Source organism: Rutidosis leptorrhynchoides, chromosome 9 (assembly GCF_046630445.1).
Source record: "Rutidosis leptorrhynchoides isolate AG116_Rl617_1_P2 chromosome 9, CSIRO_AGI_Rlap_v1, whole genome shotgun sequence".
In the NCBI taxonomy this organism is placed as follows: domain Eukaryota; kingdom Viridiplantae; phylum Streptophyta; class Magnoliopsida; order Asterales; family Asteraceae; genus Rutidosis; species Rutidosis leptorrhynchoides.
Genome location: NC_092341.1, coordinates 275,698,543 through 275,712,926, shown reverse-complemented (window position 1 = coordinate 275,712,926; position 14,384 = coordinate 275,698,543).

The window sequence follows — 14,384 nt, the reverse complement described above, 5'->3', positions numbered from 1 at the left end:
TATAGGATTTGGTACTTGTATTTGTCTTTGGTCTCCTTCATGGTTAGCTCAATCCATTTTTCAGTACCAAATTTTTCTTTCGAGTGTTCCCAACATTCCATTCTTTATTATCAAACTTTTGGCCATTTAGACCATCTACCATTTTGCTGTTTCCTCTGAATTTAATGCTACCATATCTTAATCATCGGTTATCAATCCGAGGTGGTTTCAAGAGTATTGTGTTTTTAGATGATTAAATGCTGATGGTAATCGTCAAGATACGAATGATTGTTTAGGATGAAATCAAGTGGAAAACTTATATATCAAAGTTATAATAAGGCTAATCCGAATGAAAGTCGAAGTTGATTTGCTAGAGCTATGACAAAATTGGCTAATTTTGGAAAGGTATTGTAAAGTTATTTTCGGTAATAACACGCCAATGGATCTGGCACAGTTTTGAATTCAAAGTATGGCTTTGAAAGATGTAGGAATCTAAAAGTGATGTCTTCTGTTAAATCTTGACTTGGATTTTGATCGGTCAAAATCCGAATATGAAATTAAATTTGAATGAAAATGGTTATTCTTTGGTGAACGGTGAAAGGACCCGTCCTAATCCATCCGGACGAAGTCCATATCGATTATAAACGATTCACAACAGTTGATTACATCGCGAGGTACTTGACCTCTATATGATACATTTTACAAACATTGCATTCGTTTTTGAAAAGACAATCTTTCATTACATCGAAAGTTGACAACATGCATACCATTTCGTAATATATCTTACTATAATTGACTTAATAAAAATCTTGATGAACTCAACGACTCGAATGCAACGTCTTTTGAAATATGTCATGAATGACTCCAAGTAATATCTCTAAGATGAGCAAATGCACAGCGGAAAATTTCTTTCGTACCTGAGAATAAACATGCTTCAAGTGTCAACCAAAAGGTTGGTGAGTTCATTAGTTTAACATAAATAATCATTTCATAATTTTAATAGACCACAAGATTTCATATTTCCATTTCTCATAAACATACGTCCCATGCATAGAGACAAAAATATCATTCATATGGATTGAACACCTGGTAACCGACATTCACAATATGCATATAAGAATATCCCCATCATTCCGGGATTCTCCTTCGGACATGATATAAATTTCGAAGTACTAAAGCATCCGGTACTTTGGATGGGGCTTGTTGGGCCCGATAGATCTATCTTTAGAGTTCGCGTCAATTAGGGTGTATGTTCCCTAATTCTTAGATTACCATACTATAAAGGGGCATATTCGATTTCGATCATTCAACCATATAATGTAGTTTCGATTACTTGTGTCTATTTCGTAAAACAGTTATAAAAAGTTGCGCATGTATTCTCAGCCCAAAAATATAAAGGGTAAAAAGGTAAATGAAACTCACCTAATGTATTTTGTAGTAAAAATACATATGACAACATTAGACAAACTGAACAATGCAGGGTTTGTCACGATCCGGAAAATTTCGACTAATTTTAAATCAAACCTTCGATACGATATTATATTTTTGACAAGATAAGTCAAGTCTGTTAGGGTAAGTCTTAAAAATTTTGAACTGTTCTTATATATTCATTTAATTTCGACTATTTCCAACGATTCACGAACCTTTAATTGTGTATAGATATGTGTGTGTATATATATATTTATATATAATTGAAATATTATATATTGTTCTTATTAAATGTAATTATGGTACTTTGATAATTATTATAAACATATCTATATATTTAAATAATGTATATTAAATATATATTTTGTTATTTTGAATATATTTAGTAAACGTCAGTAAAACTCGGTTGACATTTTGATAGTGTTCATATAGATCTAAAACGAGCTTATGAAGATTTAAAATAAAAGTTGTATTATAAATCAATCACGAAGATTTTAGGTTTGATAAAAATATTTTTTTACCTTTTTAATTTAAATTTTAGTACTCCGTACATATTAATTGGAACAGAAAATAAATAATTACGAATCTTTTTGGTCAGGTTTCAAACAGTAATGAGTGGAATAATTAAATATATTTAATCTAAAAGTTTGGGATTTTTAAGAACACTTTCATACGTTGACTGTTTAGCAATGGACACAATATAGCACTCTGCAAATTGAAAATATCTAAATGTCACCAGTATAACTACAATTAGGATTCACGAGAGTTACATTAACTTACCGTACTTGTTCGTTTCATTTCAATTTATCACAACTTTAGGATTATTATTATTATTATATTATTTCATTTATTATTATTATTAATCGCTGTATTTGTATATATATAGATGTTAGGTTCATCCCACCTTTCAATCATCTATCTATCTCATCTCTCTCTTTCTGTAATTGATTATTAACACACACACACAACCATCTCTTTTCATCTTTTGTTTCTGGCCATCTAGTCTACCATATTCATCACATAACAACCACCATCGAGACCATGGTTCAGCACACATCCATCTTACCACTCTATTGTCTCATTTACAAACCACCTTGTATCACCACTTTTCAAACCAACGCAACCCTGAACCAAAGCCACTGCAACCATTGCCTCCACCTATTTTTCGAATAGACATACGTATAGACATATCACATTCCTTAACCCACACCCGTGAGCTACCATCAACCCGGTAACTAACACCATCGTCATCTAAGTAACCCCTTCACTTTAACCACCACCATCATCGAATCCACCATCACTTACTGATCGGTTACAAACCATCAAGAACCGAAACCCTATTTGTTCAAGATTTTGTACCTGCTATTAATCGAAACCATCACACATATAACCAACAACAAAATTACATGCCTATTAATACGCTGCTTTAGAAATCTCATCACCTTTGAAACGGTTCAACGAAACCCACATCAAAAACCTCCAATATGTTACTGTCACTTGCTACGATTATACAAACATCAACATTAGTCACCATTGAAGATCCACAACAAAACCCTGTTACCGTTGACCGACTGAAAACAAACTAAAAACATCACCTTCAACCCACTTTAGCTATTGGTTACTTCGTGTTGTTACAACCACTCACCACCGGAACCATCATCAAACACCTCTTTCTTTTTCTATCAATTTCCACGCTACAAACCACCACAAACCTTATTTTATGTTGCTGCTACCAAACCCTCTTGTTCATCCTGTGCAACTTAAACCCAATTGATAGAGGAATTGAACTACTATCGTTTGTTCTTTTTCTTTTTGGACCGACAGTTATTTAATCGAAACCATTACAACATCCACCTAAAACCATCACACACATGCTGCGAGTTCTTTGTGGTATCTTCTTGCACGATCACAATCACCTGCTGCTGTTGTCTTTTTTTTTTTTTTTTTATGAAGGAACGATGGATGATAATATTTTATTCCTTGGTTTGCTTTAGGGTCGACAATCATAAATATATATATATATATATATATATATATATATATATATATATATATATATATATATATATATATATATATATATATATATATATATATATATATATATATATATATATATAATAAAGAGAAAGAGGAAAAGGCTGTATGTGGGGGAGAAAACTTCCAGCTGTAGGCGGCTTTCATAAAAAAAATAAATATATAAATACTGAATCCTTATACTGGCCATCGGATTTCTTTATTTGTTTTGGGCCGTAGGATTTTATAGCTTGTTGGGCCGATTGGGCTGCCACATTACGAATTGGGCCGAAGTTTTGCTGTTGGGCCGAGATATAATGGAATAGTTGTGCTTGGGAATCGAAAGGTTGAGTTTGAATGGTGTATGCTGGACACGATAGAGATGAAGACTATTTAGTGTTCTATTTATTTTATTTTCGCAAACTTTGATAATAGTATTATGATGATATCAATGAAAATGAATCATGATGATGAGGATGAATTTGTAACGATGATAATAATAGATATAAGATGATAGTATAGATTATAGATGATGATGTGGTGGTGTGGAACGAGAGGTCTCAAGTTCGAGACTTGGGGGCGACGGGGAGACGACTTTTATTTTTTTTATGATAGAGATATGGTTAGAACTGGAAGGATGAGCTAAATAAATTTAATATGGGGTTTAAACTAAGATCAAGCTAGTAGTTCAATGGTTAAAGGGTGCTTTGAGTTAGCGACAGGTCGCGGGTTCGAGTCCGGTCCAGAGCAATTTTTTTTAGAAAAGCTTCTTAAGGGGTATACACTCTTATTTTATGTTCATTATTATTATTATTATTATTATTATTATTATTATTATTATTATTATTATTATTATTATTATTATTATTATTATTATTATTATTATTACTATTACTATGATAATAGTTATTAAAATGAGTAAACATTATTAGTATTATCAATATTCAAAATCATTATTATTATTATTATTATTATTATTATTATTATTATTATTATTATTATTATTATTATTATTATTATTATTATTATTAATTTATCATTATTATATTTATGATAAATAAATTTAATTTTTATTATTATTATTAATATTATTTTAATGTTACTACAATTGTTATGGTAACAAAAAAGATATAAATATATTTAATATATGTAACACAACAAAATTAATATTTTTATATACAAAATGACTATATGAAGCATATATATATATAAAAATGATAAAACTAATAAAATTTATATATTTGTTCGATTACGAATATGTGTAATAATATATATATACAAATGATATAGGTTCGTGAATCCGAGGCCAACCTTATACTTGATCAATGATGTTATATGTATTTTTACTACAAAATACAGTATGGTGAGTATATAGTCCCTTTTAAACTCTAAATATTTTGGGATGAGAATATATGCATTTTATGATTTACGTTATGGACACAAGTGATCAAAAATAAATTCTATGTTGAGTTGTACCAAGGTATATTTCTTTATACTTGGTAGCTAATATTTACATGAGGAATGTAGACGCGAATCCTGTTGATAGATCTATCGGGCCTGACAACCCAACCGGGCTGGACGACCAGTTTTCAACGGTTGCACAGTACTTCGTTTCTGTATACTACACTTGGTATGGTGTAGTGGTTATTTAAGAATATGCTGCAATGATTTAAATGTTAAGTATGGTTACCAAGTGCTCAACTACTTTTACATACACTTGCGAGTGTATTATGTTTAAATATATGAAATCTTGTGGTCCATAGTTATTACGCTGCTAGCATCAAACCTATATATCTCACCAACTTTATGTTGACGTTTTAAAGCATGTTTATTCTTAGGTACAAATTAAGTCTTCCGCTGTGCATTTGCTCATTTTAAGGACATTACTTGGAGTCGATCATCGCAATGGGACCAAATGTTAAGGACTTCGTCTGGATGGATTAGTAGCGGTCCTTTCAGTTGGTATCAGAGCGGTGGTCCTAGGGAACCAGGTCTTGCATTAGTGTGTCTAACTGGTAAGTTGTTAGGATGCATTAGCGAGTCTGGACTTCGACCTTAGCTGCATATTATAATTATTGTTTATCATTCCTAGTGGAAAATTACCTGCTTATCATTCCTAAGTCTAGACATGACTTCCTGCACTTATTTGATTGATAGTGTACAGATAAATTCATATCCTAGTGTATCTGTTACTGTAGACTTTATCTGACACGTTTCCTTAATTTCCTCCGTAATTTACGGGATCTTCTGTATTACGTACAGGTATTCTATGTAGATAGAATATCATCCAACATCCGAAATTCATTCCATATCAAAAATCCTTTATTCAATCTTACGCAATGGAACTCACCATTAGATCAAGTCCCTCGGTTTCCGATATGGAGTCCCACTCCAGCTCCAGAAGCAGTGTCACCAGAATGAATCAACCAATCAGCCATCTCCAATTCATCTGATGGGTTCGTGGTCCACTAAATCATTGGAGACAAGAAGAAGGCGATCCTTTTCACCCACCAACCTGCACCCTCGACGAAGCACCTGAAGCACTTACCGGTGAACCTATCCGAAACACCCTTTTTAGCCTCATCTCCAGGGTAACTCGTCACGATTATATTCTATCTTTAATTCTAAACCTTATTCATTCGCTCGTTCCTACCGAAAATCATCCTGGAGTAATAAGTCAACAAGCTTTGCGCTCGATTAGTGGCTTTGAAGAATATGGTGCAAAACTTACCAGCTTCAGCAACATCACCGGCACCAACAGTACCACCAACATCAACACCAGTACCACCAACAACCTAAGTTTTAACATCACATGCCTCAACATCTCATTCTGTACCTCGAGCCTAATAATTGTTCTACGAATCGTTCTATCTACTTTATCTTTGTTCTACATATCGTTCTACATCGATTATCTTCGCTCGACATGATGATTATGTAATTTCTAAAGTTTTAGAGATTATGTAATCTAGTTCTAACGATAAATCAAATGAGTTTAATATCTTATTAACTCATAAAATCCATGATTACATCTGAATAAAATATATATATGTATGTATATTTTCATAAAGATTGTAATTAAAAATTCTTTTGTACAAACTGTTAATGATGAGAATATTTTAACGGGTAGGTAATACCCGAGGAATATTTGGGTTTCACATTAATAAGTTACACTGTACATTCTTCAAATCTGATTCAACAGTCATTTACTATCCTACTCACATCCACAGAGATACGAATCTGTTCACCACAAAAGAACCATTTTCATTCAATTTCATATTCGGATTTTGACCTATCAGAATCCAACAAGTGGCATAATGAAGAAAACATTGGACAAAATAAAATTTGTTAGCAACAAACGAATTAACTAATTGAAATTTTGTTAAGAATCCACGCTAACTGTTCCTAGCTAACTGGTTACATTTTATTTACCGCAATTTAATTATCGCAATTTACATTCTCGCAATTTTATTTATCGTCATTTAGTTTCTGTTATTTACTTTTACGCACTTTAAATCGGGACACATGTACACAATACGTCGGATTAATTCTGAGACAATACGTTGTACAAGGGTCATGATATATATTTACTTATTTTACGCACTTTAAATAACGGGACACGTATACAAGGTTTCGACCTATCATATCGACCCATCTATATATATATATTTCGGAACAACCATAGACACTCTATATGTGAATGTTGGAGTTGGCTATACAGGGTTGAGGTTGATTCCAAAATATATATATGGTTTGAGTTGTGATCAATACTGAGACCGGTACACGGGTCACGATACGTATTAATTAATTCGAATATTATATATTAAATTATATACGAATATATTGGACTATTGGACAATTAGACTATTGGACTGCTAACTTTGGACAATTAAAATGAATTAAAATATTGATTATAACATATGATACTAAACAATTCTTCAAGTTTGCCATTTGATTTTATCTTAAACCTCATTTGTACCTCGACAGTTACAATCCGCGTTCAAATCTTTTCATGATTCTTGAAAACACCTCAATCGAGAGGATGAACCAGTCGCACTTCATCTACGGAAAGATTGATGCATACAGTTATGCACCTGAAAAACTCTCGGAAACTGAGTAATCGTTTAACACGTAGCTGTGCAAATTCCTTTAGCGTTATTATTACCCAAAATAACTTTATAATCCCTTTTCAAGGTAGCTAATTTTGTCACAGCTCCAGCAAGCCAACTTCGACTTTTCGTTCGCATCAACCTTATTATAACTTTGATATATACGTTTGCCACTGTTATTGTTACCAAGAAACCTTTTATATTCCATCATATAACCAGCAGACGTAGCAACAACCTCGTTGCTCCTTGGCTTAAATCTCTCCGACAAATCATTATATTTATCTATTGAATTCTTATCATGTATTCATCGACATCTTGTAGTGATAGTTGCCATACTAAATACCGGGAAGCATTACTCATTAATTCTCAAATTTCGCATCGTTCTTACGCCAACAGTTATATATCTATATATAACGTATATCTTCTGGATCCGATGAAAATTTCAACGAATATCTTACTCCTTACTCATGTTAAAATCTTGCGGAAAACCTTTTCCATCAACCTTCGAACTTAGAAATTCCAAAAATATCATCATAAATATCTTCGATATTTCTGAAGATATATTCATAAATATTCTTGTCCGAAATTATCTATCTCTTTGTGCTATCTGTGTTACATCCTAAAAGAAAATGTTTTAGTTTCTATATTCTTTAAAATTCAGGTTAAATTATGAATGATTTCCTAGAGAAGTGTTGGGAACTGAAGCATGAGTTAGTATAATATAATGACGTCAGGCCAACGTAATTATATTACAGTAATTCATGCTGAGTTTCTAATGGAACGTGATGATTCACAGTATCGTCATCATGTGCCATGTTACATAACTCTTTCATTCTAACTAATCTCTAAGCGTATCACGGAATTATTTCCTTGATATTCATGTTCTTCTGTAATTCTAACAGTTGCTAATAATTCGTGCTAATACATTTCCTTTCTGCTTAGAAGATTTTCTTTAAATCCCATGAACTCCGGAAATCCACCATGACTACGTCAAAAGTTAAGATGAAATTTTTCACTCTTTTGTGATAGCTTCACTCGTACGCTTCACATAATCGAATCGTTTAATCTATATTAATCAATAATGATAAAACTTTATTTATCAACTCATATTCGTCATGAAAACATTTTTGTTGTCAGCCATGACGACCTCACTCAAATTTCGGGGACGAAATTTCTTTAACGGGTAGGTACTGTCACGATCCGGAAAATTTCGACTAATTTTAAATCAAACCTTCGATACGATATTATATTTTTGACAAGATAAGTCAAGTCTGTTAGGGTAAGTCTTAAAAATTTTGAACTGTTCTTATATATTCATTTAATTTCGACTATTTCTAACGATTCACGAACCTTTAATTGTGTATAGATATGTGTGTGTATATATATATTTATATATAATTGAAATATTATATATTGTTCTTATTAAATGTAATTATGGTACTATGATAATTATTATAAACATATCTATATATTTAAATAATGTATATTAAATATATATTTTGTTATTTCGAATATATTTAGTAAACGTCAGTAAAACTCGGTTGACATTTTGATAGTGTTCATATAGATCTAAAACGAGCTTATGAAGATTTAAAATAAAAGTTGTATTATAAATCAATCACGAAGATTTTAGGTTTGATAAAAATATTTTTTTTACCTTTTTAATTTAAATTTTAGTACTCCGTACATATTAATTGGAACAGAAAATAAATAATTACGAATCTTTTTGGTCAGGTTTCAAACAGTAATGAGTGGAATAATTAAATATATTTAATCTAAAAGTTTGGGATTTTTAGGAACACTTTCATACGTTGACTGTTTAGCAATGGACACAATATAGCACTCCGCAAATTGAAAATATCTAAATGTCACCAGTATAACTACAATTAGGATTCACGAGAGTTACATTAACTTACCGTACTTGTTCGTTTCATTTCAATTTATCACAACTTTAGGATTATTATTATTATATTATTTCATTTATTATTATTATTAATCGCTGTATTTGTATATATATAGATGTTAGGTTCATCTTACCTTTCAATCATCTATCTATCTCATCTCTCTCTTTCTGTAATTGATTATTAACACACACACAACCATCTCTTTTCATCTTTTGTTTCTGGCCATCTAGTCTGCCATATTCATCACATAACAACCACCATCGAGACCATGGTTCGCCACACATCCATCTTACCACTCTATTGTCTCATTTACAAACCACCTTGTATCACCACTTTTCAAACCAACGCAACCCTGAACCAAAGCCACTGCAACCATTGCCTCCACCTATTTTTCGAATAGACATACGTATAGACATATCACATTCCTTAACCCACACCCGTGAGCTACCATCAACCCGGTAACTAACACCATCATCATCTAAGTAACCCCTTCACTTTAACCACCACCATCATCGAACCCACCATCACTTACTGATCGGTTACAAACCATCAAGAACCGAAACCCTATTTGTTCAAGATTTTGTACCTGCTATTAATCGAAACCATCACCCATATAACCAACAACAAAATTACATGCCTATTAATACGCTGCTTTAGAAATCTCATCACCTTTGAAACGGTTCAACGAAACCCACATCAAAAACCTCCAATATGTTACTGTCACTTGCTACGATTATACAAACATCAACATTAGTCACCATTGAAGATCCACAACAAAACCCTGTTTCCGTTGACCGACTGAAAACAAACTAAAAACATCACCTTCAACCCACTTTAGCTATTGGTTACTTCGTGTTGTTACAACCACTCACCACCGGAACCATCATCAAACACCTCTTTCTTTTTCTATCGATTTCCACGCTACAAACCACCACCAACCTTATTTTATGTTGCTGCTACCAAACCCTCTTGTTCATCCTGTGCAACTTAAACCCAATTGATAGAGGAATTGAACTACTATCGTTTGTTCTTTTTCTTTTTGGACCGACAGTTATTTAATCGAAACCATTACAACATCCACCTAAAACCATCACACACATGCTGCGAGTTCTTTGTGGTATCTTCTTGCACGATCACAATCACCTGCTGCTGTTGTCTTTTTTTTTTTTTTTATGAAGGAACGATGGATGATAATATTTTATTCCTTGGTTTGCTTTAGGGCCGACAATCATAAAATATATATATATATATATATATATATATATATATATATATATATATATATATATATATATATATATATATATATATATATATATATATATATATATATATATATATATATATAATAAAGAGAAAGAGGAAAAGGCTGTATGTGGGGGAGAAAACTTCCAGCTGTAGGCGGCTTTCATAAAAAAAATATATATAAATACTGAATCCTTATACTGGCCATCGGATTTCTTTATTTGTTTTGGGCCGTAGGATTTTATAGCTTGTTGGGCCGATTGGGCTGCCACATTACGAATTGGGCCGAAGTTTTGATGTTGGGCCGAGATATAATGGAATAGTTGTGCTTGGGAATCGAAAGGTTGAGTTTGAATGGTGTATGTTGGACACGATAGAGATGAAGACTATTTAGTGTTCTATTTATTTTATTTTCGCAAACTTTGATAATAGTATTATGATGATATCAATGAAAATGAATCATGATGATGAGGATGAATTTGTAACGATGATAATAATAGATATAAGATGATAGTATAGATTATAGATGATGATGTGGTGGTGTGGAACGAGAGGTCTCAAGTTCGAGACTTAGGGGCGACGGGGAGACGACTTTTATTTTTTTTATGATAGAGATATGGTTAGAACTGGAAGGATGAGCTAAATAAATTTAATATGGGGTTTAAACTAAGATCAAGCTAGTAGTTCAATGGTTAAAGGGTGCTTTGAGTTAGCGACAGGTCGCGGGTTCGAGTCCGGTCCAGAGCAATTTTTTTTAGAAAAGCTTCTTAAGGGGTATACACTCTTATTTTATGTTCATTATTATTATTATTATTATATTATTATTATTATTATTATTATTATTATTATTATTATTATTATTATAATTATTATAATTATTATTATTATTATTATTATTATTATTATTATTACTATTACTATGATAATAGTTATTAAAATGAGTAAACATTATTAGTATTATCAATATTCAAAATTATTATTATTATTATTATTATTATTATTATTATTATTATTATTATTATTATTATTATTATTATTATTATTATTATTATTATTATTATTATTATTATTATTATTATTATTATTATTAATTTATCATTATTATATTTATGATAAATAAATTTAATTTTTATTATTATTATTAATATTATTTTAATGTTACTACAATTGTTATGGTAACAAAAAAGATATAAATATATTTAATATATGTAACACAACAAAATTAATATTTTTATATACAAAATGACTATATGAAGCATATATATATAAAAATGATAAAACTAATAAAATTTATATATTTGTTCGATTACGAATATGTGTAATAATATATATATACAAATGATATAGGTTCGTGAATCCGAGGCCAACCTTATACTTGATCAATGATGTTATATGTATTTTTACTACAAAATACAGTATGGTGAGTATATAGTCCCTTTTAAACTCTAAATATTTTGGGATGAGAATACATTCATTTTATGATTTACGTTATGGACACAAGTGATCAAAAATAAATTCTATGTTGAGTTGTACCATGGCATATTTCTTTATACTTGGTAGCTAATATTTACATGAGGAATGTAAACGCGAATCCTGTTGATAGATCTATCGGGCCTGACAACCCCAACCGGGCTGGACGACCAGTTTTCAACGGTTGCACAGTACTTCGTTTCTGTATACTACACTTGGTACGGTGTAGTGGTTATTTAAGAATATGCTGCAATGATTTAAATGTTAAGTATGGTTACCAAGTGCTCAACTACTTTTACATACACTTGCGAGTGTATTATGTTTAAATATATGAAATCTTGTGGTCCATAGTTATTACGCTGCTAGCATCAAACCTATACATCTCACCAACTTTATGTTGACGTTTTAAAGCATGTTTATTCTCAGGTACAAATTAAGTCTTCCGCTGTGCATTTGCTCATTTTAAGGACATTACTTGGAGTCGATCATCGCAATGGGACTAAATGTTAAGGACTTCGTCCGGATGGATTAGTAGCGGTACTTTCAGGGTTGGCCTCGGATTCACGAACCTCTATCATTTGTATATATATTAACACATATAATAATAATTAAACAAGTTTTATATATATTAATATTAATATACTTTATAATTTGTATGTTATATTAATAAATATTTTAATTATACCTATTTTATATATTTTAGATAGTTATATATATGATTATATTAAAAGGTATTTATCTATTATATATAACTTAGTTAATATTTTATAATAATAACATTTTATTTAATTCAATATGTAATATTAATATAGTTAGGATATATGTACAAATATAATTTTATATAGTTGCCATTTGTTTATTTTAATATTACTAAAACAATGATAATAATAATAATAATGATAAAATAATGATAATTCTAGTAAAAATTATAAACTTAATAAAAATGATAATTTTAATAATAATACTAACTTTAATAATATTAATAATAAAAATAATAATTTTAAATATTAATGTTGCTTTTAATAAAAATAATAATTTTTCTAAAAATGATACTCCTAATAATAATAATAATAATTATATCCCTAATAATGATAATATTAATAATAGTAATAATAATAATAATAATGTTAATAATGATAATAAGAATGATAATACTTAAAATGATAATTTAAATAAAAATAATTTTGTTAATAATGATAACTTGAAAAATGATAATTTTTATGATAATACTAATAATAATATTAATAATAATAATACTTACTAATGCTTATGATAATAATAATAATAATCATAATTGTAACCCTAATCATAATCATAATAATAAATGATAATTGATACTTAATACATGTATGAGTAATAACATAATAATTGTTATCATAGTAATAATAATAACAATAACAATAACAATAACAATAATAATAATAATTTTAATAATAATAATTTTAATAATAATAATAATAATAATAATAATAATAATAATAATAATAATAATAATAATATAACAATAGTATTTATATACCTAATAAAAGAAATTAGGTGGTTTGTGGACGGCTTTAACTCAGATCGAGTTTGGCAGAATCAAAACGCAGAAGATCATGGTTCAAGCATTTATTCAATTCTTCAATCGATCCATCGATCCATCGATTAAGCGACTATCATTAAGGTATATCCTGTCCTTAATTCATCATCATCATCGTTTCAATTTAATCATTAATCCCCATCGTTAGCAGGTGTTTGTTCATCTTCTTCCTGATTATCATAATCATTATCGCCATCATGATTACAACAACATCTCATTCGACTAGTAGGGAGCGAAATTAACAATTTTGGGAATTTTTCTTGAGTGGATTTCGATCTGAATCAGAGACAGGAAGCAGCAACAGTGCAAACTGAAGAGGTTCCGGTTTTTATATTTTTATTTTTATTTACTTGGTTTGATGGGTTGTGGGTCATTGTGATCGATACCCGGAATTGAATAGGGTTATGGTAGTAGCTTCAATTTGTCTTGAATTGGGTTCAGGTTCCATCGAAGTAAGATGGTTGTAGCAATTGGTATATTTCATCAGGAGAAGATTAGATGCTACATTCGTGATGTTTTAATGATGGTGTACAGCGAATAGAGGGAGCAGTAGATGCAACAAAAGGATTCGATGGTTTGCAGGTGTGTTTGGTTCTTTGTTTGTCACGAGTAGAAACAACAATTATTATGCAACAGTGTTCTAAATTAGGAGTTTAA